Here is a 27,660-nt window from a genome sequence, read left to right on the forward strand (position 1 = left end):
TGGAGTTATACAGAGAAGGTAGGGTTTAACATATGAATGATTGCTGAATCATTATATTGATATTTCTTTTATTCTCCAGTATCTTAGGGCAACTAGAAGTAAAAACCTAAAGTTATGGAATCATAACTCATACCAAACTCTGCAATCTCTTCTACACCTAACTGTTGCATTGTGCTTTGAAATTTATTGCTTTTTTGTATACGTTATTTTTCACAAAAAAAGAAAAATATTTTTTCTAGCTTCCTGTGTTTTGGAGCAGCAAGAAGGAAAAATCTGAAAAAGTGGAATGGTGACCCATAACAAACTCTGAAACCCGTTCTTTAACTACTTGTTGAAGTGTACTTTGAAAGTCATTGCTTTTTCCTTCTTTTCTTTGTATATGTGTTATATTTAACAATAAATTTTTTAAATAAAAATTAGTTCCTAAATAACAATAAGGCAAAGACTTATAAATTTGATTACTTTAAAAGTAGAAACTTCAATACAACAAATAGAACCACAAATAAAGTAAAAAGACAACCCACAGACAGAAAAGCAATATTAAAAAGCATTTAGTCAACAAGGGACTGGTATCAAGAATATATGAACAAGCTCTATGAATGAATAAATTAAAGGCACACAACCCAACAGAAAAAAATGAGGGGTTGGGTGGCCAATGATAACTTACTGAAGAGGAATCTGTAATGCCCATTAAATATATTATAAGACATTCCACCTCACTAGTAATTAAGGAAAGACAAATTAAATCCACAAAGAAAAACCACTTCATAATTCCCAGATTGGCCAGAAATAACAAATCTGATTGTACTAGTTTGCTAGTGCTGCCATAAACGAATATTGAAAACTAGGTGGTTTAAAACAACAGAAATGTATTCTCTGACAATTCTGGAAGCTAGACGTCCAAACTCAAGGTGTTGGCACAGCCATGCTCCCTCTAGGGAGGAATCCTGCCTTCATTCTTCCTGGTTCTAGTAGCTCCCGGAAATCCCTGGGGTTCCTCAGCTTGCAGTTGCATCACTCTGATCTCTGCTTCCATCATCACATGGCCTTCTTCTTTGTGTATCCTCTCCTCTTTCTATAAAAACACCTGTCATTGGATTTAGGGCTCCCCCAAATTCAGTATGGCCTAATCCTAACTAATCAGATCTTCGAAGACCTTATTTCCAAATAAGGTCCAATTTTGAGGTTTCAGGTGGATATGAATTTTTTTTGGGGGGGGGGGGGCGGGGAGTGGTATACTACACTCATCCCACTACACTGACAACAACTGTGGACAAGGATATGGGAAAATGGCATCTCTCATATACTGGCAGTAGGAAAAATAATGGGGTAGAATCACTGTAGGGAACAATCTGGCAGTATATAGTAATGCTGCAGTTGTGAGTCCCCATTAACTCCATTAATTCCACCGCTAGGTAGGTAACCAAGAGAAAAACGCACCCATTTAAAAAGAGATGTACAAAAAAAAGTTACTAAACATTGATTTTCAAACCATGGAAACTCCCCTCTTTCTCTGCCCTTATCACAAGCTGCTTTAGATTTTCCTCTCCAATAAATTACCACAATCCCTTAATCACAAATTGCCTGACACAAGCAAGAGGAATCTCTAGGCAAATGAATGCACACTTGCTAAGCATCACCCAAGTAACCTTTCTCCAATAACCCCCCCTCAGAACCAAGATTACAGGGATGAGAAGTCATTGGAAGCAGATAAAATACTAGGGCTCTCTCAAAAAAAAGTATAAGATGTGGCCTGCTAGCATATTTCTACAAACAGGCAAACAGAATATGTCAACCTGAATCCCTTCACTCTCCCCATGTCCCTTTGTTTCTATCCTATAAATATCCCTTAGTTCTTGGATCAGGGAGACAGATTTGAGCCTTGCCTCCTGTCTCCTTGCTGGTCAATTTTGCAGTAAATCTCGTTCTTTCCTCAAAATCCCAGTGTCATGGTACCAGGTTGTGTGTACACCAGGAAGTGAGACCATTGCTCAGTTAACAGTTTGTCATAGGAAAACACAAAAAGAGAACATTTAAATGCCCATCAATAAAACAATCAGTAAAGAAAGGGTTACATGTTTATGTGATGAAGGTATTACACAGCAGTTAAAATGGCAGACCCTCACCTAAACATCTCAAACTGAAACAAAATCCGGAAAACACAATATGTAAAAAGCAAGAATGATACCTACAATATGAAAGCACTTAGATAAAAATAAATGAACAACTACAGAAAAGAACACTGCTTACCATTTGTAGATACTTTCATGTGTTTAAAAGAAAAGCATAAAAAGCATGGAAAGCTAAGATTCTTACGAACTTCAGGATTGTGGTTACTTCTGAGGAAGACAAAAAGTGAACGTGAACTATACCTGTACAAACCGGTTTCTTAAACAAAATTAACTAAAGTAAATATATTATAGAAAAATTTTTAGATTTGGTAAATCTGGATGGAGGAATTTGAAATGTTTCAAAAAATAAAATGAGTTTTCAAACTAAAGGTCACCTGGTTAACAGTGTCATTATATTCAAGTTATAAAACAGCACATAAGCTTCCTGGTTTGGGGCTACCTGGGAGGCTGAAGGGGTTCCTGTAACAACTGTGAGAAAGTTTCTATCAGGATTAGAGGAATAGCCTGAGAGTTGGCATTAGGTTAATGTAAATAATCTTTAAAAAATATCTCTGTGCAATTGCATTATGGACTTTATGCTTACTACATGCATATTATAGAAATGGGGAAAAAACAGTAATTCCAAGAAAAAATGCAGTCAAGTCTATCCTAAAGATGTTAATGGCAGTTTATCATTGATAAAAGGCTTAAAATCCTATCAAGGTCCAACATCAGGAAAATAACACACTAAATTATGTTTAACTGTACTATGATGTTCTACACAATAATTTAAAATGATGTTTTCTGAGACGTTAATGACCTGGAACGGTAGCAAATATGGTAATTTTGTATATAAGACTAACTAAAAAATATATATGATTCAAAATTAAAACAGCAGTATATTTATAACTATGTAAAAATGTTAATAGGAAAAAAGAAAAACAAGACCTAGAAAGATCTCTCAAACTTCTAATAGTCTTCCCTCCATTTGTATGTACTGTTATGTACTTTGAAAAACGTTTCAAATGTGCATTTATTCCTCTTATATTTAGGAATAAATCCATTAAAAATACATTCAAATGGAGAACAACATACCTCTTCTCTAATGTAAAATGCAATTAAAGTTTAACAAAGCCTCTTTTCTCTTTGTCTCAGACATTAACTGGTACTTTCCCTTGTGTTTGACACATGCTATGTCTTCTTAAAGTTTTATGATATTTGGGGTATTCACTTAGACATTAGAATGCACAGGCTGTGGCATCACTCCCTATTTCATTCAAGAGAACTATTCTCTTGTCTGATCACCATAAAGTCTTGCAGCAAGATCCCCAGCTGGACTCGAGCATCCTGGCAGGTGGATGCTTCGCTATTAAGAAATTCAACACTTAAAAATGTTAGAATTTTAAAAAAGAAAAAAGTTAACTGAAGAATTTAATTAGGTAAGAGTTGTATTCCCTCCCCTCAGCTGTTTTCTTATGAACATAAAGAAAAAGAAATCAGGGAGGGAAGGAGGGACAAAAGCAGAAACAGAAGACCAGACCAACTACTGTAATTCAAATGTTCTCCCAAATCCTTGGTTATATTTGCAATGTAGAAGCTGCAACAGGCACTTCATTTAAAATTAATGAGTGAGGAATAAAACAGAGCTTCAGAAATGAGTTTGAGGTCAGTAAAAATTGGGATGGTTGTGACAGGAAGACTCATTTAATGCCCTGGATCTCAGTTTCCTCATGTGTAAAATGGAAATATAATGATCACAAATGAACATAAGTTGTTTCTGGTCTGTCCAGCAGTGATGTCTTGGGAGCCATCACATCCCTAATCTCTGATTCTGGAAAGACTGCCAGCCACAGGCTTTTGCATAGGAACAAAGTCTTGCTATTCTCAGTAACCATTCTTCTGGCTGCTGCCAGTGATCTGGCTTAGGCACATAAGCCAAGGCTGGCTACCCAGAGTCCTTCCATGGAATTGTTCAATTTGCAGCTGCAAGAGAGGGAGCCTTGCCTTTTGGGTCATGCACCTAGAAGTAAGGTGCCATCTTCCCAACCACATGGAGAAAGAGTAGCTAAAGTAGTCTTGCATGTACAGAAAGGGAGTAATTGAAAGGGATTGAGGTAGGGAGCCATGTGACAGAGTCAAGGGGCTCAGGCAAAAAGTAAGGGGATGAGGAGGATCAAGACCTCTGATAGGAATGGGATAAGAAGAGAGTAAGATCATGAGCAAGAGCAAGTTGCAGAGGGAAGATGATCTACAGAGAGAGAGAGGACTAGAAAGTACCAAAGAAAGCAAGGGCTTTAAACTAAAGAAATTACTTCAGGAGATTAGATTAGGGGAAAGGGAGAAAATGAGAAGACAGAGAGGAGGAGTTGTGTAGGTAGTGGGGAGAAGGAGATGAAATGGGAAAGAGCAAAAGCCAGAGAAAACCAGACAGAGAAAGAGAGAGGGAAGGAGAAGGTGGAGAGAATGAGAAAGCAGAAGGTAAGCTCAAAATTCTTCCATGCTTGTTCATGGCATACAGAATAAAATCTGGGGCTGTTTTCTGGCACTCCAATGATATAATGTTTTGATGATCTGTAACCAACTTGACAGCCTCATTTCTCACTATTCATACCAGCCAACATGTCAAACTTGAGTTTTCTGGATGCAGTCTGACCTTTCCCACTTCTTTGCTTTTGGCTTGTGCTATTTCTTCAGTCTAGAATGCCTTCCCCAACCTCTATTCCCCTTTTGAAATATCAGCCATCCTTCACTGCAAAATTCAAACCTATCACCTCCAAGAAGTCTTCTGAGATATCCTAGTTGGAATTAATTCCCTCTCTCAAAACCACCTACCAATACTATTTTATTATGATGCTTATTAATTTGTTTTCTAATCCCCATTATTTTGTGAGGTTTTTGAGAATGGGAGTTGTGTCTAACTCATTTTTTTTTGAGCCCCTTCCACAGAAGTTACCAGCACTTTATACATAGAAGTCACTGAGTAAATGCTGGTTCATCTTGACTTAAAAGTTGTCTAAAGCTGGTCCTGAAAATATTATCAAAACAACCTGATAAGACAAAGCTGAGTTTATTCTTCTTATATTAGTCAGGGAGGGCACTACCTCACAAATTCTTTATATTCTCATAGATGGAGAAGGGCAAAGTTGGAATATTTATGAGATTTGAAAATCTAGTTATGGTAGATCTTTCAATTCAGTGATTACTTAGGACGGGGTAAGAATCATGATATAATAGTTTAGGATTCATGAGCACGGCATGGTGAGGATTTAAACTGTTGTTTGATGCTATTAGAGAGTCGATAGGTCTTCAGAATGCACAATATAATTATGTACAACCTTCATTTTCCTAGGAAAACACTTATTGGAAGAATAAAATTATGTTGATGAAGACAGTGAAATAAAGTCATGTTAACGTGGACATTAAGCTGCGTGGGTGAAGATAACTTATTTATCAACATCAATAAGAGTTTGCCAGGCATCCAGTGGGAGCATTGTAGAGGACAGCTTTTAGGAGAAAACCAAAATCAGTAAAATACCCAAAAGTTTCTTAATTACCTCATTCTTTTAAACGGAAAAACAAACATAAAAAACTGGAGTAGTATCCTGTGATTCCAATAGACGGACCCTACTAGGAAATTAAAATTCATATGTTTTTAGAACTTCAAAGATGCCCTTAATGTTCTCAAATGTTGGAGGAGAACAAAAGAGAATGACGAATTATGGGGACTTTGGGGTTATTCTAGTGATGCTAAATAAACTTATTTTGCATACCAATATTGATGCACTTCCTGGAAGCCTGTTTTAAAAAGAATTCTGAGGTCATGTCTGTGCTTAGCAGAAAATAACAGCATAATTGATTACTGATGTCTGCCAAGGCATCGGAATGGAGGCAGCAACCCACATGCTAAATGTTAGCCATTTCTGAGTTATTAAGTTGAGGAATGACTTATACTTATTGTTTTGCCCCATTCAGACTCCTATTTGTTTATGCTTCCTATTCTTTGTGCAACTACTTCAATCCGAAGTAGTGTCTAGATTTCCTTTATTACCAAAATCCGAAGAGGATCTAGAGGATTCCATGAAAATACAAATATTATTTCACAGGAGTAACATAGCAAATTATCATTCTTATATGACAGCCAGAATAGACTCTGCCGACCAGAAACAACTCTAAAGGAATGAAGATAAAAGCCAAGAATGTTCTGATATGGGATACAGGATTAATACCCATGTTCTGATATGGTCTCTGGTCTCTGATTGGCCCACAAATCAGAATGCGACCCAAGCTGGACAAGAGAATCCTCCCTAGGGGTCTGTATATCGATGCTATGAAAAAGAAGCTATCTCTGTGGCTTCTAGGATTGCTAAATTTGGGTGGCTTAAGCCTGAAATGGTTGCAGCAATGCAGCTGCTCCACACGTGCCCTGCTTCTTCTGCATGGAGGAACCATCTGAAGAAGTAAAATAATGGAGCCATTTCATATAGAAAGCATTGTATAAAAAGCCAGAGTGATAGAGACTGAATGACATTGTGTTAGTTTTTCAGAATTGTCCTGCTCCCAGACTTGTCAGTTTTGTGAGCCAATAAATTCCTTTTGCTCAGGCCACTTTCTGTCACTTCACCTCAAAGAATCCCTAGTACTACAGATTCATATCTAGGGATCAGTCTTAAATTCTGAAGGCATAAACTTCAGGAATTCTTATCTCTTCTTTACCTGCCTGATACAACACGCACATAGATTTCACAAACTGGAGACAAAGTTTTTCATTTCATTTTGTAAACACCAACTTGATGCCGGTCAGCTATACATTATGTGCTGCATGAGGCCCAGATTAAAATTCACAGAGCCCGAAAGAGAATGCTGTGCCATTCAGTACCTGTATATGGGTGGATAGAAGAGGAGAAAAAAATTAATTTCACACTAAGCCATCTGAAGAGAGAACAGAAAAATACTACACGATCCCTAGCCTTCTCTTTCTGGATATGAAAATGTTCTGGAGCTATAAGATGGTGGATTTGAGAATTTCAAACATTATAAATTTCTTCTGAAAAAATTAATTTGGAGAAAAGAAAGACAGTAAGAAGAGCATGCCCCTCCCCATGATATTGTGGCATTAACTGGCCTCTAGAAGTTAGGCCTATTCAATATTATCATTCTCTGACAATGCAAAATATTTCATTGGTTTCCTGACATCGGTGTTTTGCAAACTCTGTTTCCTGGAGCTTCTGAGGAGATGCAGCAGGAACTTCTACAGGGTTGAAAGAGGGCAAGAGGACAGGACACTGTGGTGCCATCTTGCTTCAACCAGATTATCTCTTTAAAAAAATATCTCATATGAGAGACTTTTTTTGTGCCTCTAAGGAAGACTTATCTGAAAAACTGTCTTTACTTCTTAAAAAATTTGAAAAAACTTCCTTAACTACATAAATAGCATAAAATCTTAGGTGTTGAGGTCTTCAGGGTCTTAGGTGATGGAAGGTGGTGGACTGAAGGAGGAGATGGTACCACTGGTTTTAAATATATCAAGGTAGTCCCTGGTACTGAGAATCATGTCGATATGTTGATCGAACAGACTCTCCCCTTTCTGCCAACCTCTTAATAGAATATAAGCTTATGTTCATCTCACTTTCCAGAGCATCCACAAGCTAATGAGCTCTGCATTTGCTAGGAAGTTAAATAAAGGTTTAGACCAGGGCACTTGTGCTGCTTTTAGGGCTTAAATCCTTTGGGTTTATCAGACAGTCTTGATATGAAATTCTGCCATTTGAGATCAGAAACTCAGCATGCAAATAAGCCCCTTTTGTCCCCACACAGAGACCCCCCATAGGTGACATTCCTGAAGGCGTTCCCTTTACATGTGATCAATAATGCAGAAGACACCTGCACTGGTACTCTTTGGTGCCAAGGAGACATAGAAAGCAGATTGTTAGGAAGCACTGGTATGACAAGGCTTTAGAAGTATTATGTTTTTATAAAACTATTCCCTGACATAATAGAGACTATAGTTATTCTGACCCCATTAACTTTTCAGTTTTGTCCTTTTCCATAACCAGAAAGGCCTTAAAAGGCAGAGTGAAACCCCGAATGCTGTATCTTTCTCCTTATCTTCAAAGTGGACTTTCTCTTTTTTCCCTAGCATTTAAATTCCATTCTTCTGCTTAAGGTAAGAAGTTCAGGGAATTTTCAAAGAGACAAAAGCTACTCAAAAGAATATAAATGTCAAACACACATAAATTTCTCCTACACCATTTTTCCCCAAGTCAGGAATGTCCTTTGTTTTTTGCTGGTATGTTTCAGCTGTCTAACATCTCCGGTTGAGGAGCAATCACTCTGGCAGTGTCCTTACAACGTAATGACAATCAGTTACCAAAAATGTGCAGGCACTGATAACGGGATTCAGAAGGGTCAGAAATGAGCATAAGAAAATAGGCATTTCAAACAATTGCACAGCAGCGGCTGCAGACCTTTGCTTAAGATTGTATCCAAAGCATTTATTAAATTTCTGTTGTAAAACAGAGGAAAGTCAAGTGAAATTCTGATAAAGGGTCATTTTGGAGAGGGGGAGAGCACTTTACTATACAAATGTTATTCCTGCAGTTAAATTCTTTCAAAAGCATCTTTTCCTCCCACTTGTGTCAGTGCGGCAATATGAGGGAGATGCTAAGGAGGAGGCAAGACATATTTTCAGATTTATTTCTTCTTTGAGGATTGTCCTACAGAGTTTTTATGAAATTGGACAAGAACACATGCACAAGAAATTTCAGAAAACTTGTAAGAACATTATGAAGAATTTACCCCAAAGGATCGCTGCTTGAGGAGACAGCAAGTATACAAATAGGAAAGAAGCAGCCACAGAAGCTACCATTTTTTTCAGTGCCTACTGTGAGCCACACACTCTTCTTAATTTAAACAGACCCTGAAAGCTAGATAATTCCCTACACCTTGCACATAACAGACCAAAAGAATTTATTAGTTAAGTTTACTTGTTCATGATCAAACAATTAATATGAGTCAGATCAAGGATTTAAAAGTAACTTTGCTTGACTTTAAAACCAGGAATCATAACCTTTCTGCTGTCCATTAAATATATATATATACACATATACATATATATATATGAACCAGAATGGTAGTGGCTCTGGAAGCCATGTCACATGAATTGAAATAACTTTTTTCCATTTAATCTAGCCAAAAGAGAACCAGAAGACTTTATAGGATCTGTGGGAAAATATCAGAAAGGTCACAATATGGATGAGCAGAGACTTTTTTAATCTATATGTTTTATTGAAAACAATAATTTGTGGTTTCTACTTCCAGCTATGACAGAATAGCTTGATTCAGACTAAATATCCCACTGAGCACAACTATAAAATCTAGCTAAAATACACACACACAAACCCAAATATTTATTATCATCAGAGGACAACTAAAGCAGCCAGAACTCATACAACAAGATCCTAAGGAAAAGGGGAATGCATTGATAAAACCCTACATTTGCTGCTGTTTTTCCTACACAAGCCCATTTGCCAGTTCTTAGAAAAAGCATATATGCAGATCAGAAAGTGGCAAATCCAGAAGTTTCAATGATCTCACTGGCTCGAGAAGACTAAAATAATACTCAGTGCTACCAAGGCAGCCAGGATTTAAGAGAAAATAAATAATGCCTGATTTCCACAGTGCCTGCTCTGTTTCACAATCCTATCAATAATGTATAAGGTTTGAACTTTCCCGTATTCTCACCAAAGCTGTATTTTTTTAAGCATATAGCCATTCTAGTGGTATCTCACTGTGGTTTTGATTTGTCTTTCCCTGAAGACCAGCTATATCAAGCATCTTTTCATGTGTTTATTTACCATTTTTATATCTTCTTTGGAGAAATGTCCATTCAAGTCCTTTGACCATTTTTGACTGGGTTATTTGTCTCTTATGGTTGTTGAGTTGTAGAAGTTCTTTATATATTCTGGATACTAAACTCTATCACATATCTGGTTAGCAATTATTTGCTCCCATTCCATAAGTTGTCTTTTCCCTTTCTTAATAATATCCTTTGGTATAAAAAAGTTTTTAATTTTGATTAAGTGCATTTTAACTATTCCCTTTTGCTGCTCATGCTTTGGGTGTCATGTCTAAGAAATCACTGCCAAATCCAAAATTATGAAAGTTTCCCCTTTGTTTTCTTCTAAGAGTTTTGTGGTTTTAGCTCTTATGCTTAGGTCCTTGACTCATTTTGAGTTAATTTTTGTATATCATGTAAGGTAGGGGACCAACTTTATTATTTTGCATGTGGATGCCCAATTTTCCCAGCATTATTTGTTGATGAGACCATTGTTTCCCCAATCAAAGTACTTGGTAACCCATTGAAAATAAATTGGCAATGAATGTATGAGTTTATTTCTGCACACAATTCTATTCCATTCAAAAATATGTCTAAGCTCTATGCCAATATTAGACTATTTTGATTACTGCAGTTTTTTAGTAAGTTTTGAAATTGGGAAGCATGAGTTCTCCAATTTTGTATTTCTTTTTCAATAATACCTTGCCTATTTGGGGTCCCTTGCAATTCCCAGATGAATTTGAGGATAAGCTCATCTTCTTATCCATGAGTATGACATATCTTGTTATTTATTTAGGCCGCCTTTAATTTCTTTCAGCAGTGTTTTATATGCTTCAGTATACAAGTCCTTCACTTTCTTGGTTACATATATTAAAAGATATTTTATTTTTTTAGACTCTGAATGGGATAGTTCTTCATTATCTAATTTGGTCATTCTTACTGGTGGATAGAAACACCACTGCTTTTTGCATGTTAATTCTGTAGTCTACAACTTTGCTTTATTCATTTATTAGCTCTAATAGTTTTCTTATGGATTTTTTGGGATTTTCTATATGAAGGCTCATGTCATCAGCAAATATAGTTTTATTTTTTCACTGTCCCCAATTTTTATGCCTTTTATTTCTTTTTCTTGCCTAATTGCTCTGACTAGAACTTCAAGTAAAATATTGGCTAGTAGTAGTGAAAGCACACATCCTTGTCTTGTTCCTGACTTCACAAGGGGAGAAGTCTTTCAGGCTTTCCCAATTGAGTATAATGTTAGCTGTCAATTTTTCACACATTCCCTTCATCATGTTGAGAAAGATACTTTCTTTCCCTATTTTTTGAGTCTTCTTATTATGAAAATACCTTTTCTGTATCAATTGAGATGATCATGCTATTTTTTCTTTCATTCTATTAATGTGATATATTACATTGCTTGATTTTCTTATGTTAGAAACATTCTTCTATTTCCTAGATAAATCCTACTTAGCCATGGTGTATAATCAGTTTAACATGCTATTGCTTTCAATTTGCTAGCATTCTGTTGAGGGTTTTTGCTTCTATATTCATAAGGAAAATTGGCCTATAATTTTATTTTCTTGTGATGTCTTTATCTGGCTTTGTATCAGAGTTAGGCAGCCTCATAAAATAAGATAGGAAAAAGGTTGTCCCCTACTTCATACCATATATAAAAATTTATTTGAAATAGATTGTGAACTTAAATGTAAAAACTACAAAGCTTCTAGAGTAAAACATATGTCTTCATGATAGTGGGATAGGCAAAAATTTCCTAAACTAGATACAAAGTAATAATCATGAAAGAAATATACAATTGACTTCATTAAAAGGAAAATCTTCTGTCCATCAAAAGACATCCTTTAAAAAAGTTGGAAAGGCAAGCCATAAACTGGGAGAAAAGATCTATCTTTTTACCCTATGTATATTTATATGTATGTATCTATCAGTATATGTACATGCAAATATATAAGATATTAAACTATGTACTACACAGATATAAGAATTAATATATATACTATATATGACTAAGGACTCATCTCTACAATATGCAAAGAATTCCCATAATTCAATCAGAAAAATATAAATAACAAAGGCACTAAAAAGGCACCTCCAGAAAGAAGATATCCAAATAGCCAATAAGCACAAGAAAATGTTCTCAACACCATAGGTTAACAGAGAAATGCAAATTAAAACAAGTACAATGTACCATTTTATACCCATTAGGAAGGCTAAACTTGAAAAGATAAGACTAAGCATTGGGGGGAATATGGAGCAGCTCTAACTCTCATCCACTGTTGGTGGAAATGTAAAATGGCTCACTACTTTTAACCCTGTTTGGTAGTTCCTCATAAAGTTATAATATTCATACCTATTCTATGACTCAACAATTCTACTCCTAGATGTGTACCAAAGAGAAATGAGTGCATATATCTATATAAACACTTGTATAGGAAGTTCACAGCAATTTTATTCATAATAGCCTAAAATAGGAAACTAAATGTCTATCAATAGGAGAATGGATTTAAAAAGTTGTGATATATTGATATATTCACCACCGATAAAACAATCTGTGTGATTCTCAAAAACATTACAAAAGGCAAAAAAAAAAAAAAGCCAAACAAAAATACATATGAATGATTTGTATGATTCAATTTACAGTAACCTACTGTGATATATGTCAGATAGTAGTTACTATTCTGAAGAAGGGTTTGGGTATTGACTGGGAATGGACATGATGGAACTATCTGGACTGATGCATCTATAACTTGATCTGGGTGATCTTAACACAGGCATAATCATAAATAATTAATTAAGCTGTACACTTAAGACTTGTGCATGTTATTTTATGAAAATTATACTCAATTTCAAAACAGACAATAAAGGATATTATAAACGTTATATTAATAGATGGGATAATTTAGTTGAAATTGTCAATTCCTTAAAATCACATCATAATAGTTTAATATAAATGAAAGAAATTTAACTCATAATTGAGTATTTTCTAACAAACAAAACTGCAGGCCCAAACGGCTTCACCCGTGAGTCATTCCAAGTTTCAGAAAAAAAAAATAATAATAATATCACAAAAACCCAACCATAAAATGGAAAAAAGAAGGAACATTTTCAACTGGTTTTAATAGATTGATACCAAAATTTGACAGGGATATTACTAGAAAGCAAATCATTCAGCTAGTTTCCCTTATGTTTAAGATTTGAGGCACAGAAATCTTAATATCAAAATATTAAATATCAAAAAACAAAATAAAAAATATCAGTCAATATAAGGAAGATGAAACATTATGATTAAGTTGTTTTTATTCCAGAAATACAAGATTGGTTTAACATTTGAAAATCAATCATTGAAACTGTGACATTCACAGAAAAGTTATCTGATCAACTAAATGGATGAGCAAAAGCCTTTGATAAATTAATATCCTTTCATAATTAAAAAATCTTTAGCAAATTAGGAATTAGAAGGAGACTTAATTCCTTAGGAGGAATAAACGCTAAGAAAAATTAAAGAAGATATAAATAAATGGAGGAATATAACATATTCATGGCTTAGAAACCTCAATGTTGTAAAGATAGTTATCTGCCAATATTTTAATCTTTTGATTCAATGCAATCCTTATCAAAATGCTAACAAGTTGGTTTGTTTTTATTTCAGGAAGCTGATAATTGATTCTAATACATATATGAATATACAAAGGGACAGAAATAGCCAAGATAGACTCAAAGAAGAACAAAAAATTGGAGAATTTACATGACTTGAAACCAAGATTATAAAATTTAGGTAATTAAAACAGTGTGAAATTGACACAAAGATATATACAAAGACCAGAGAAACAGAAAACAGTCCTTAAACAGTCCCACATACATATGGTCACTTGATTTATGACAAAGGTATCACTGCAATTCAGTAAAAAGAAGATGATCCTTTAATAAACTCTGCTACATTAATTAGATATCCACCTACATAAAGCAAACTTGATGGTTTTATTTTACAGAAGAGGAAACTGTAGCTACAAGGAGTAAATGATACAATCAAGATCACACAGCTAATAAACCACAGAAATACTTAAGAAAAAAGATCGGCTTTTTCTCAAAGCTGATTTGTTGGGTCCTGGTTATGGGCCAAGAGCTATACATACATCATTTCATTTGATTCCTCCAAAAGGCTTTGTACTTATCCCCATTTTATGGATAAGAAAACAGCTAAAAGTTAGGTAACTTTTCTAACACTCCCTGTGGTAGGCTGAATAATGTCACACACACCCCCCCCAAAGACATCGTACTGGTTTGAATCTGTTATGTACCCCCAGAAAAGCCATGTTCTTCTAATCCAATCTTGTGAGTACAGACTTACTGTGAGTGGGACCTTTTGATTAGCTTGTTTCCATTGAGATGCAGCCCACCCAATTCAAGGTAGGTCTCGTCCTTTTGCTGAAGTCATCTATGAAGAGAATAAAAGGAGAAAACATGGAGAGAGCCTCAGAGCTGATAGAGATTGCAGAGAGATGACAGATGCTTGGAGACAGAAAATGTTCCAGGAGATGCTAAACTAAGAGATGAAATCCATAGTTTGCCCCAGAGAAGCTAAGAAAGGACCCACAGAAACTTGAAAAAAGAAATAACCAGCAGAAGCCAGAAGGACCCCTACAAGCTGAAAGTGCCATCTTGAAACTAACCCAGGACAGAAGGCCAGCAGATATCTACATGTGCCTTCCCATGTGACAGAGAAACCCCGGGCGTACTCAGCCTTTCTTGAGTGAAGGTATCCTCTTGTTGATGCCTTAATTTGGACATTTTCATGCCTTAGGACTATAAATTTATAACAGAATAAATCCCCTTTGTAAAAGATACTCCATTTCTGCTGTATTGCATTCAGGCAGCACTAGCAAAACAAAACAGTGGTTCACATCCTAATCCCCAGAACCTGTTACCTAAAGGTAACACATAAACATAAATATGGCAAAAGGCAATACTCAATATTAGATAGGGGAGATATTGGGTAATTGGAGCTGAAGAGATACAAATTGTGCAACAGGACTGATTGTAAAACTTCAGAAATTGATAGCACAATGCTACCTAACTGTAATACAATAATGTTAGTACACTGAATGAAGCTGAATGTGAGAATGAGGGTAAAGGGTTGGGGGCACAAATGAAAAAACAAAATAAAGGAACTTTGCAGAGTGATTAAGTTAAGGATCTTGTGATGGGGAGATTTCCCGGAATTAACTGGGTAGATTCAGTGTGATCATAAGGTTCCTTCTAATAGGGAGGCAGAGGGATCAGAGGGAAGATGTGATGATGGAAGAAGAGATCAGAGAGGGAGAGAGATTTGAAGATGTGCTGCTAGCTTTGAAGACAAAGGAAAGTGCCATGAGTCAAGGTAAACAGGCAGCCTCTAGCAGAGAGAAAAAAGAAGGAAACAAGTTCTCTCTTGGAGCCTCTGAAGTGAGTTGTGGCCCTGCTGACACCTAGATTTTAGACTAGTAAAACCCATTTTAGACTTCAGGCCTCTGGATGTACAAGATAATGCATTTACATTATTTTACGTCTCTAAATTGGTTGTAATCTGTTACAGCAGCAAGGGGAAATTAATATACTACCGAACTAGGATTGCACCCACAGTTTTCTGTCTCCACAGTCTATGCATAGTACCAAAATGGGAAGCAAAGCTAAAGCATTATCAGAATGGTTTTCCCAAGAGATCTTTTGTACTGCCTAAGTGATTATGGTGTCCCTAAAGTTGAAATAGACACTTAACCTACTAAAGCCTTATTTGATTTAAGTGAAACAAACATACTCAGCAACTGGCAGAATCCCTGTGAAGTGAGAGTTTCCTGAATAACCTTGAACTTTTCATTCAAGGTATGTATATTTGCATGTATACACACAAACATACAAATATACATGTAGAAGTACACATAGGCATTCATGTGCACATGTGCGTATATACACATACATTATATACACACGTTCTATGAATACCTGTATAGGTTAGCACACAGGCTACACACATATATGCACATATATTTGTGTGTATGTTTCTTGAAGAAAATATCTCTGGAAGGATATGAAAGAAACTGTTTAGAACAATTGTCTCCAAAAAGAACCAAGTACCTTGGGGGTAAGGATGGGAGGTTTCCTATTTTTAAATATATAACCTTTTGTACATTTTAAATGTTCACTCATGTAGGTGCAGTACCTATTTAAAAAATAGATAAAAAGTTTTAAGTAAAAAGAATTCCTCTTTTTACCTGCAGAAGTCAAGAGAGATTTATTTTTTTTCCCTCAACCATTTCACCCAGCATTCACAGACTTTCCTTCACCCTCTGTCATGAGATTAGGAGGCCTCATCTCACCATTCCCTTTAGGAAGCCCACAGCCTCCAGGTCATACGTCACTCCCCCAGACTCTTATTTCTGTATGGTTCTCTGCATGAGGACCTCCCCCAGCCCACCCACCTTGCTTTCCCTGCTCTATTTTTCTCCATAGCATTCATCACTCTCATATATATTCTATATTTTACTTCCTTATCTTGTTCATTGCCTTTCTCCCTCCACTAGAATATAGGCTCCATGAGGGCAGGGATTCTTTGTTGGCTCCTACAGCCCAAGCACTTAATGTCTGCAACTGGAAGATGATATACTCTCAATAAAATATTTGATGAGGGAGTAAGAGAGGGAGCGTGGAAGGAATGAGAGAGAGCTATGCTGGAAACCCGTTTTTGCTGGCACCAACCAAGAGGAAGAGGAGGTGAGCAGGGGGAGGTATATTTACTAGGGCCACCCATCTACCTGTGTAACAAGGACCAGGAAGAAATTTCTCTGTCCTCTGCCCTGCAGCTTCAGCTGCAGCAGGAGCACAAGGAGAAAAATCCTGAAAGCAGACAAGAGGCTAAGCTAAAGGATAAGGGGCTCTACAGCTGGGGAGCCACTAACTTGAAAAAGGAAATGGGGTTATGCTCGCGTTTGTAGAAGAGATAGAGCACCATGAAGGGAATAGCTTGATAGTGAATTTCCTATTTCCTAAAAGTGGAGACAATAAAACTGGCAGAAAGAATAATTGGGAATGATACTGGTGAGTCACTGGATCATTTGTGCTACTCATGGGAAACTTTTCAGAGGAAGGAGTCCTAGCAAATTTTTATATGTAAATATATCCCAAACGTAAATTCATTTATAAGTCTATCATTTATGAAAAGTTACTGAATCATTCGATAAGTATTTACTGAACACTACACTGTGCTGATTGCTGGGGAAGCAGCGCTGAATAAGACCGAGATGTCCTCCTGGAGCTTACATTTTAATGGAGAAGACCAGTAACAAGTCACCAAAACCACAAATGCAGTCATGTCAGGCTGTGATTTGCAATGCAAAGGAAATAAACAGGGAGAAGCTGGGGAGCTCCCACGGAGGATAGGCATGGAGAGAGGTGGGGCAGACACCCTCGCTCTCCCTGGCCCTCTGGTCTCAGCCTTACAGGGTACTCCAGGTCCTTGATCTTCACAGCGCGGTCTTTAGAACATCCACAGGGGCATCCCCAGGGATCTCAGGCTTTTCCCCAGAACTCACCAATCTGCATTTTAACAAGATAGCCAGGGATTCATGTGCACATTAGAGTTTTTTAAAAATATTCTTCATGAATGCTTCTAACTGCCAGTATTTATTCTTTTTCCACAGCTCTGTCTCCATAACGAGGAACAAATGAGAAGTGCCGTCTGTTCTAGTTTGCTAGCTGCCAGAATGCAATATACCAGAAGCAGAATGGCTTTTAAAAAAGGGAATTTAATAAGTTGATAGTGTACAGTTCTAAGGCCAAGAAAATGTCCCAAATGAAACAAGTCTATAGAAATGTCCAATCTAAGGCATCCAGGGAAAGATACCTTGGTTCAAGAAGGCCAATGAATTTCAGGGTTTCTCTCTCAGCTGGAAGGGCACATGGCAAACACAGTGTCATCTGCTAGCTTTCTGTCCTGGCTTCCTGTTTCATGAAGCTCCCTGGGAGGCGTTTTCCTTTTTCATCTCCAAAGGTCGCTGGCTGTGAACTCTGCTTCTCGTGTCTATGTCATTGTGCTCTGCTCATTCTCCAAAATGTCTCCTCTTTTATAGGACTTCAGAAACTAATCAAGACCCACCCAAATGGGTGGAGACATGTCGTCACCTAATCCAGTTTAACAACCACTCTTGATTAAATCACATCCCCAGGGAGATGATCTAATTGCAGTTTCAAAAATACAATACTTATAGGGATTAGAAGAAACAGCTGCCTTTACAAAATCGGATTAGGATTAAAACACGGTTTTCCTAGGGTACATGCATTATTTCAAACCAGCACGCCATCTCCCTTCCCACTGGTCCTTTACTAATGACCGAGGGGAGTGGGTATATAAATTAAAGATTCCCTGACCCTTCCTCCAGGGGGGATAACTGTGAGGCATGCATTTTTATAACTTTTCCCAGGGTTTCCCACAGGATTAAATTTCATCACCCACATGGTAGCAGGTGTCTTCCATTGGCTGCCTTTCCTTTCCCAATATTACTTTCCTACTTCCCTTGATGTTCTCTCTACCTCCCAAATAAACTCCCGGCATCACTTCCTTGCCTCAGGGTGCCCTGAAGGGAACCCAAGCTAGTCTCTCTAAGGAGGTGATTCCTGAGCTGAGAACTAAGAGATAAAGTAAACCACCTTGTGAAGAGCTGGGAGAGAGGTTTTCCCTATACCAGCAAAAGGCAATGAAAAAGCCCTGAGGCTGAGAAAAACACGGAGTTCTCAAAGACCAGAACCTGAAGCTATTGTGGCGGGATCACAGTAGAAATTTATGTTGGCAATATATAGGGAAGTGCAAGAATAGAAGAGGGAAAAGATTTCATACCAATAGCACCAATGCAGGCACTAGATGATTATGGCTTGAACAGGCCAAGTGAAGCAGATATTAGGAGAAACAAAGGTAGCTGTCATTTCAAGATTGGGGCTGAAAATATCCATATACTGTTAGAAATATAATGTCAATCACTCTTAGCTAATACCATGAAGTTAAGTGTACCCTTTAATCTTACCCCAATAGGCCTACACTAAGGATGCCTGAGCAAAAGTCTACATCCAAAAATGTTTGAACCTTCTGTGAAAATGTCCAGCCCTGCACCTGGCACAGATGAAACAGTCATTAACCTTTCCTTCCCTAAAAATCTAATATGTATTCAGAAAGAAGCAAAGATTATTAAGGTAATCATTGGCCCAATTCCTATTTTTGGCAATCCCAGACTGATGTTAATTTCCATTCATCAAACCAGCATACACTGAGCAACTTCTGTGAGCAGATATCGTGCAGGGCACTGGGAGCTCCAAGATGGGTAAGACAGGTTGCTGAGGAAAGCAACCTGGATATTACAGTATTGCATGCTGAGTGTGGAGAGCACACTACGAATAAAGGGCGATGTAACTATTGCAAGGAGTATCTAACTCTCTTTGTGGGATTTGGGAAAATGTCACAGAAAATGCAAGATAATAAAACTAGTACTTGAATTGGACTTAAAGTTTGAGTAGAAGTTTTCAGTCAAGGAAAAGAAGCAATAGAATAGCATTTATTTGAGAAAAAAGTTTAATAGGACTAGAACACCATCAGCTTCTAAGTGATAGGAGATAAGAAGGGAGAAATTTTTAAATCTTCATCAAATGGTTTGTATAGCTTTTTCTACTTCACAACTTCACACAGCTTTTAATATGTGGTTTGTAAGAAAGGCATAATATTCAGCACTTATTTGGATCTTATTTGGATCACAGTAAGTGCTTTTAATGTTTCTAATTTTAAAAGTATCTTAATAGCTTGACCCCGGATAAGAAAATGACTCCAGATCACATTATGAAATGATTTGTGTGCCAAACTCAGGAATCAAAAATAAAGAACTAAAATAAGTTTTTTAAAAAGTATGTCAATGAAGCCAGGTTGGTGTTTTAGAAAGCTATTTCTAATAGCAGAGATGAGATAGATGTTATCCTTGAATTCTGTTAGCAACATTAGGATTAAAGAAGATCCTACAATCTTTGCCAGGAATACATTCAAATCTTAAGGAATCCTTTTGGTCAAGTTCTTCAGTGCATCTAAAGTCCAGTTTGCTGCAAATTAAGTCCATGTATCATCCCTACATCCTCCTTTATAATTAATGTCATTCTCCCAGTAGGTTATTATAACAGAGAACTTTCCTCCCTCACGGATTCCACAAGAACTCTTAGTAAATAAATGACAGCACACCAGAGAAATAGAAGTGGTGAACACTAAGAGTCAGCTGATTTCTCAACTCAAATGTGTGCGGTTATTTTTTTTTTAATGAGGAACAAGTCAGAGTCCTGTGCGTGGGTTCCGGACTCTGTATCTCTTCCAGAGTCTATTACTTCCCTCATGTGAATGTTCTATTTTTCTTCCTGAGCATTATTGTCCATGAATATCTGCACACAACAGACCATGTTTGTCCAATGGCTGGGGCTGCAATCTCTTCCTCGGCAACTCCCTATAAGAAGTCTGAATCAGGAGTTAGGAGAACTAGAATCAGAAGTCCTTCTCCACCACGTATGCAACCATGAGTAGGCCACAGCTGCTCTGAGCCTTACCTTCCTCATCTATAAGGTGAAGATATACAGAGTAGACTGCCTCTAAAGCCTGCTCTATCTCTATGACTATGAGAACTACTTTCTCAGCCCCTCGGCTGCCCCACGGCTCCCTCCCTAGGACATATATACAAAAAAGTATCTAGCATTGAAAATTTGACAATAATCAAAATTTCTCAACCTCTCCAAGACCAAATGAGGTGAGGGCTGGATATTTCATCTTTCTGGCCTATACTAGCCCCTCAAACAGCTGCACAAAACATCTTCTTTTCCTTGGAATAATTTCTTTTATAAGTGAAACAGACCCCAAGGGACCTTCCCTCATCATACTAGAGCCAACAGACCCCATGTGACCTTCCTTCATCATACTAGAGCCAGTCAATTAGCAGCACAGACTGGAATATGCAGCTAAAAGAATCCAAGTCAGAAGAGAAAACATTCAAGCTATAATACAATATTATAATTTGTTAGCTTAGAAGTCCCATGTCTAGCCTGCAGAAGGGTTTGGATGGTTTTGAAAGTTTGAGTCAGTTTAGGGAAAGGAGACCACAAAAATCCAGATTATCCATTTTTCTTGAAAATTCTACATAGGACCCCACCATTTTGCTGGCAAATGGAGCAATGGCGCCTTCAGACATTCCCTATTCTCTCCCCAACATGTGACCAACTGCTTTTGCAGTTTTTCTTTTAATTTAAAATAGAAGAATTTTCTCTGTTTCAACATGTGGAGAATAAGAAATACACCAAGTGAATCTAATCAAGAAAAATGGACAACAGCATATGTCTATGGGGAATAAAAGAGCTTCCCTTCATGCTTATTAGACAAATGCAGAGCCCACTTGATCATTTGACCAGCTGGGCTCTGTGAGTATGTACCTGATCTAGCAATCTGAGAAAGGTGGGGTGGTGGAAACCATCCTGGATGTCCCTTTCTGTAAGTTAGTCTCTCCTGTGAAATAAGGTGACTGAACTGGATGGCACTTCCTAGCCTGGACAGAAAGTCTATGATCTTGTATTCAAACAAAGACAAAACAAACACACAAAACCTCTGAAAAGGATGAAGGAACCTAATTCAGACTTGGCCAGGGTATGAAAATACAACACTGACACCCAGTGGCCCATTAACCAGCTCAAGTGATGCCCTAAAATTCCTGATGATAGCCAGGTAGGTGTCAGACTCAGCCTAGGTAGTTTATCTTCTTCATGTCCTAAAGACATTGAAAACAAAAGACCACCAAGAGCTAATGACAAGAAAAACAGAAAACATAGCATGTATTGGTTTGTTTTTTAAATCCAGCTGATGGGCATAAGGCTATATATTAGTTTGGCTTAGATATATCCATTATATCAAAAGCATTTGTATTCTACAATGTATTTCTCTTACCTAATGGAAACAAATATGCTTTTGTAAATGCAAGACTTATTTCCCGGGAGGTAAAGGCTTGAACATCCTGAACTGTTCTAGATTGATTTTTTAAATTTATTAATTAGTCTTCTAAGCCCTGAAAAGTTACTAATAAATATCTGTGATTATGAGAAACAGGCCTCTAATTGTCTAGTTTTGTGAACCTTACGGCACAGCTTCAGGTCCTTAAATTTAGAATAATAATGAAGTTCATACAGGGGTAAGGGCTGATGCAAATTGGTGGGAGGAACACATTTTGAGATTTCTTTCATTTCCAATGGGCTAATGGTTGCCAGAGTTTTTAAAATCATCAAGATTTAAAATATAACTTTGAGTGGCACTTAGTCTGACTGCTTAATAAAAGAAAATAAAGGAGTGAAAATGTATTTTAATCATTATTACTTCACATATAAAGCCTTTGATTTTGATAAAAAGACAAGTGGCCTTGCCTTCCAATCGTAACAATAGGTGATGTTTCATTATAGTACTCTAAAACACACTTCAGAATAGCACTACTGGGGAGAAATGTGGGAGGACTTAAAGCTAGTTACATAAGTATCAAAGGACCATGGCTTCTCATTAGTGGGAAAGACACCAGTTGGCATCACTATATAATTGGAAGACTCAAGACAGAAAATCACATAGATAAAGTGAACTGAACCATAGATTCTTCCTCGCTTCATAACCAAGGAAATCAAGAAAAATAATAGTCATAAAAAATCAAGCACAATCAAAAAAGGTAATCTAATGCCATAATCTCCTAAAGAATGACCAAGGAAGAGACTAGCTCTTAATCCTATCCCCCAGAAGGGTACTGAAATCCTGAGTCAGTTCCTCCATACTTCCAAATTTGATAAGAAACGAAGTAGGATAGTATCCTTTTTGTCTATTTTGACCTCAGAAAAGTACTTAGAAATGGACTGGGGTGCACAGAAATGGTAACAGAGAAGTGAACAGTGCCACTTGCATGGAAGCATATGCTATTAGACTCCAAGCTAAATGGGGAACCATCTAGGGAGTTTTACCCGATGCTTCATTAAGTGGAACAACCCCAACCAAACACAGGACAAAAAAACAAAACTTAAGTAAAAGGAACAATAGCCAGTTCCTCCAAGAAAGATTGCATGCAACTTCAGCTGAAATCTCTCTTCCCTCACCATGCCCTCAGGCTATAGAGAAGGGCTGAGTACCTAAACCTTCAAGCTGCAGCTGGAGGTAAGACAGACACATCTCAGAATATGGAGGAATAAACTGTGGAAAATTCACTCATACTGTCAAAGGAGGTAGGCTACAAAACAGCTCTCTTAAATAGGAGTAATGTGACAAGGAGCAACATGTCAAGCTTAAATATCCAAAACAAAACAGAAAACACAGCAAGATAAAACAAAAAGATGAAGATACTCAGTCTCATAGAAAACATACACCAAGGAGCATTCCAAGTGCTTTGTCCAATAAAAAAAGAAGCAATAAACAGAAAATTAAAATCCTTGAAATCTAAACAATAAAACAGCAGAATATAGAATAGAGTAAACCTAATGAAATAAACTAAGAAAGGAACCAAAATAACATCATTTTAGAACTAATGAAAACATTAGAAACAGCAGCAGAGATAATAGATATAATTGAAAATAAAATTTAAGGGCATAGAATAAAGAAGAAAATCACAGTAGATATGGAGGTTAAAATATAAAACTAATTCATAGTGGATAATAGATATGGAAGAAAAAGTTACTGAATTCTAAAAGAGAAAATATTTGAAGTAGCAAATCCTACAAATGCAAAAATAACAAATATTTGAATATATAGTATGAGGATATTTTTCAATGAAATTAAGGAAACAGAAAACTACAGATTAACAGGATGCATCATGTTTCAGGAAATTTTGAAACGACTCATAGACATGGAACCATATTGTGATTAATCAACAGAATTTCAACAATAAAGAATTCTTCAAGTCTACAGGCAGTAAAAAAAGTCAGAACTCTGGTCATTTATGATCTGTTGAAAAGAAAGAATAGAAGGGAGGGGAGAGGAGAGAAAAGAAAAGAGAAGAGGAAAGAGATAAGAAGGAAGAGGAAAGAAAAGAAAAGCAAAAAAAATGCTTAGACAATGAAATCCAGCCAACCAAAAGATAACTCAAAATGAACACCTCAGCAATGGAGAAACTTTGATGAAATGATTGAGGATGAGCACTGATCAATTTAAATTGATTAATACAGTAATAGAAATAACAATGGGAATTAGTTTTTGAAAATAGAATATAAATATTATAAATCTTAATGTAAATAAATGCAACTTAATCTTGAAAGATGGACAAATGTCAGTAAATACTGGATAAAATTTAAATGTGAAGTTTCAAAAAATGAGTCCAATCTTTTAATTTTATATCTATTTTTCTTTTTTTTTAAAAGCGGTTTTATTGAAATATATTCACATACCATACAATCCATCCCAAGTGCTCAACCAATGGTTTTTAGTATATTCACAGAGTTATGCGTTGCTCATCACAATCAATTTTCAGACATTTTCATTATTCCAAAAAGAAAAACTCCATACCCCTCAGTTGTCACCATTTAATCCCTCTATTTATCCCCATCCCTACATAACCACTAACTTACTGCTGTCTTTATAGATTTATCCATATTTTCCCTTTTATATAAACAGAATCTTAGAATATACAGTACTCTGTGTCTGGTTTCATTCACTTAGCACAATGGTTTTTTCAATTTTTTCTTTTTTTACTTAGAGAAGTTATAGGTTTACAGAAAAGTCATGAAAAACTACATTGTTCCCACATAACACCCCCCCCCCCATTGTTGACAGTTAGCATTGGTGTAGTACCTTTGTTACAATTGATTAAAGGATATTAAAATAGTCCCATAAACTATAGACTGTAGTTTACATTAGGTGTATTTTCCCCCATAAATCAACCTATTATTAACAGCTTGCATCTGTGTCATACATTTGATATAACTTATGAGAACATCCATATACTTGTACTATTAACCCCACTCCATCATCCACAACAGGGTTCATTGTGTTATACAGGCCCGTTTTATCTTCTAACTTTCATTCTAGTAACACACATGATGGAAAACTTTCCCTTTCAAGCACATTCATGTACATAATTCAACACTTAATTACACTCACAATAATGTTCTGCCATTACCATCATCTTTTTCCAAATTTTTACAATCAACCTGAAATAGAAATTCTGTGCAAAATAAGCATCATCTCCCCATTCTATACCAAAAAATCTATCCCCTAGTAACCTATGTTCTACATTTAAACCCTATGAGCTTGCTTATTATACTTTGTTTATATCAGTAAGATTATACAATATTCGTCCTTTTGTGTCTGGCTAATTTCACTCAGCATACTGTCCTCAAGGTTCATCCATGTTCTAGCATGCCTCAGGACTCCTTTCTACAGCTGAATAATATTCCATCATATGTCTATGCCACATTTTGTTTTATACATTCATCTGTTGATGGACAATTGGGCTGCAACCATCTTTTGGCAGTTATGAATAATACCACTATGAACATCATGTGCAAATAACTGTTTGATATCTGTATGTGTATGTGCCTGCGAATATCTCTTTGAGACCCTGCTTTCAATTCTTCTGGGTATATACCAAGTAGCAGGATTTCTGGCTTATATGATAATTCTATATTTAGCTTCTTGAGGAACTGCCAAACTATTTTCCACAGAGGCTGCACCATGTTACATTCTCACCAGAAACGAATGTGTTCCTGTTTCTTTACATCCTCTCCAAAACTTGTAATTTTCTTTTTTTTTTAATAGTAGCCATTAGAGTGGGTATGAAATAAAATCTCATTGTGGTTTTGATTTGCATTTCCCTAATAGTGATGTTGAACATCTTTTCATATGCTTTTTAGGCAATTGTATGTCCTTGTTAGAGATACCTCAATTTCAAGTCTTTTGCCCATTTTTAAATTGGGTTGTCTTTTTATTGTTGAGTTGTAGGATTTCTTTATATATTTTGGATATTAAGCCCTTACCATATGTGTGTTTTTCAAATATTTTCTTCCATTGAGTAGATTATCTTCACTTTCATGATATGCACAACAGTTTTTAATTTTGAGGATGTCCCATCTATTATTTTCTTTCCTTGCTTGCACTTTGGGTGTAAAGTTTAAGAAACCATTGCCTACCACAAACTCCTGAAAATGCTTTCCTATATTTTCTTTTAGAATTTTTATAGTCATATTTAGGTCTTTGATCCATTTTTAGTTAAGTTTTGCATATGATGTGAGATAGGGGTCTTCTTTCAGTATTTTGCATTTGGATATCCTGTTTTCCCAGTACCATTTGTTAAAGAAATCATTCTTTCCCAATTTAGTGGACTTGGCAGTCTTGCCAAAAATCATTAGGTTATACACGTGTGGGTCTATATTTGAACTCACAATTTAATTGTCACTTGGTCACTGTATCTATCTCTCTGCAAGTCCCATGCTATTTTGAGCACCGTAGCTTTGTAATACTTTTTAGGGTCAGGAAGTGTCAATCTTCTAACTTCACTCTTCTTTTCCTAGATGTTTTTGGCTATTTGGGGCCCCATAGTCTTCCAAATAAATCTGATAATTGGCTTTTCCATTTCTGCAAGGTAGGCTGTGGGGATTTTGATTTGAATTGCAATGAATTTTAAATCATTTTTGGTAGGATTGACAGCTTAATGATATTTAGTCTTCCAGCCCATGAACATAGAATGTCCTTCCAATTATTTAGGTCTTCTTTGGTTTCTTTTAGCAAGGTTTTCTAGTTTTCTGTGTAGACGTCCTTTACATTCTTGGTTAAATTAATTGCAAGATATTTGATCCCTTTAGTTGCTATTGTAAATGGAATTTTTTCTTGATTTCCTCCTCAGCTTGCCCATTGCTAGTGTATAGAAACATTACTAATTTTTGTTTGTTGATCTTATACCCTGCCATTTTGCTGACCTCATTTTGCTTGTTGATCTTATACCCTGCCATTTTGCTGACCTCATTTATCTCTAGAGCTTTGTTGCAGTTTTTAGGACTTTGTGTATAGAATCATGTCATCTGCAAATAGTGAAACTTTTATTCCATCCCTTCCAATTTGGATACCTTTTATTTCTTTTTCTTATCTACTTGCTCTGGCTAGATCTTTCAGTACAATGAATAAAGTCATGACAGTGGCTATCCATGTCTTGTTCCACATCTTAGAGGGAAAGCTTTCAGTCTTTCACCGCTGAGCACAATGTTAGCTGTTCGATTTCATATATACCCTTTACATGCTGAGGAAGTTTTCTTCTATGCCTATCTTTTGAGGTGTTTTTATCAAGAAAAAGGATGCTGAATTTTGTCAAATGCCTTTTCTGCATCAATCAAGATGATCACGTGGTTTTTCCCTTTGTTTTGTTAATGTGATGTATTACAATAATTTATTTTCTTATGTTAACCACTCTTGCATAACTGGGATAAAAGCCACTTAAAGATAATGTATAATTCTTTTCATGCGATGTTCAATGCAATTTGCAAGTATTTTGTTGAGAATTTTTACATCTATATTCATTCATAAGAGAAATTGGTCCGCAATTTTCTTTTCTTGCGGTATCTTTATCTTGCTTTGGCATTATGGTGATGTTAGCCTCATGGAATGAGGCTAGTGTTCCCTCCCAAAAATTTTTGTGAGAGTTTGAGCAGGATTAG

General features: G+C 36.4%; 1 protein-coding gene across 4 annotated transcripts in view; it reads right to left on the minus strand.

The window, feature by feature from the left end:
* Positions 1-27,660, minus strand: part of TIMD4 (T cell immunoglobulin and mucin domain containing 4) — a 184,216-nt gene that overhangs the window by 18,901 nt on the left and 137,655 nt on the right. Inside the window, exon 7 of one of the 4 annotated variants that reach the window (XR_013166278.1) lies at positions 14,312-14,398. The exons of the other annotated variants lie outside the window; for them this stretch is intronic. The gene's annotated coding sequence lies outside the window, so the exon portion shown is untranslated. The remainder of the gene's footprint in view (positions 1-14,311; positions 14,399-27,660) is intronic. 4 annotated transcript variants of the gene reach the window in all.

Source organism: Tamandua tetradactyla, chromosome 20 (genome assembly GCF_023851605.1).
Source record: "Tamandua tetradactyla isolate mTamTet1 chromosome 20, mTamTet1.pri, whole genome shotgun sequence".
Classification (NCBI taxonomy): Eukaryota; Metazoa; Chordata; class Mammalia; order Pilosa; family Myrmecophagidae; genus Tamandua; species Tamandua tetradactyla.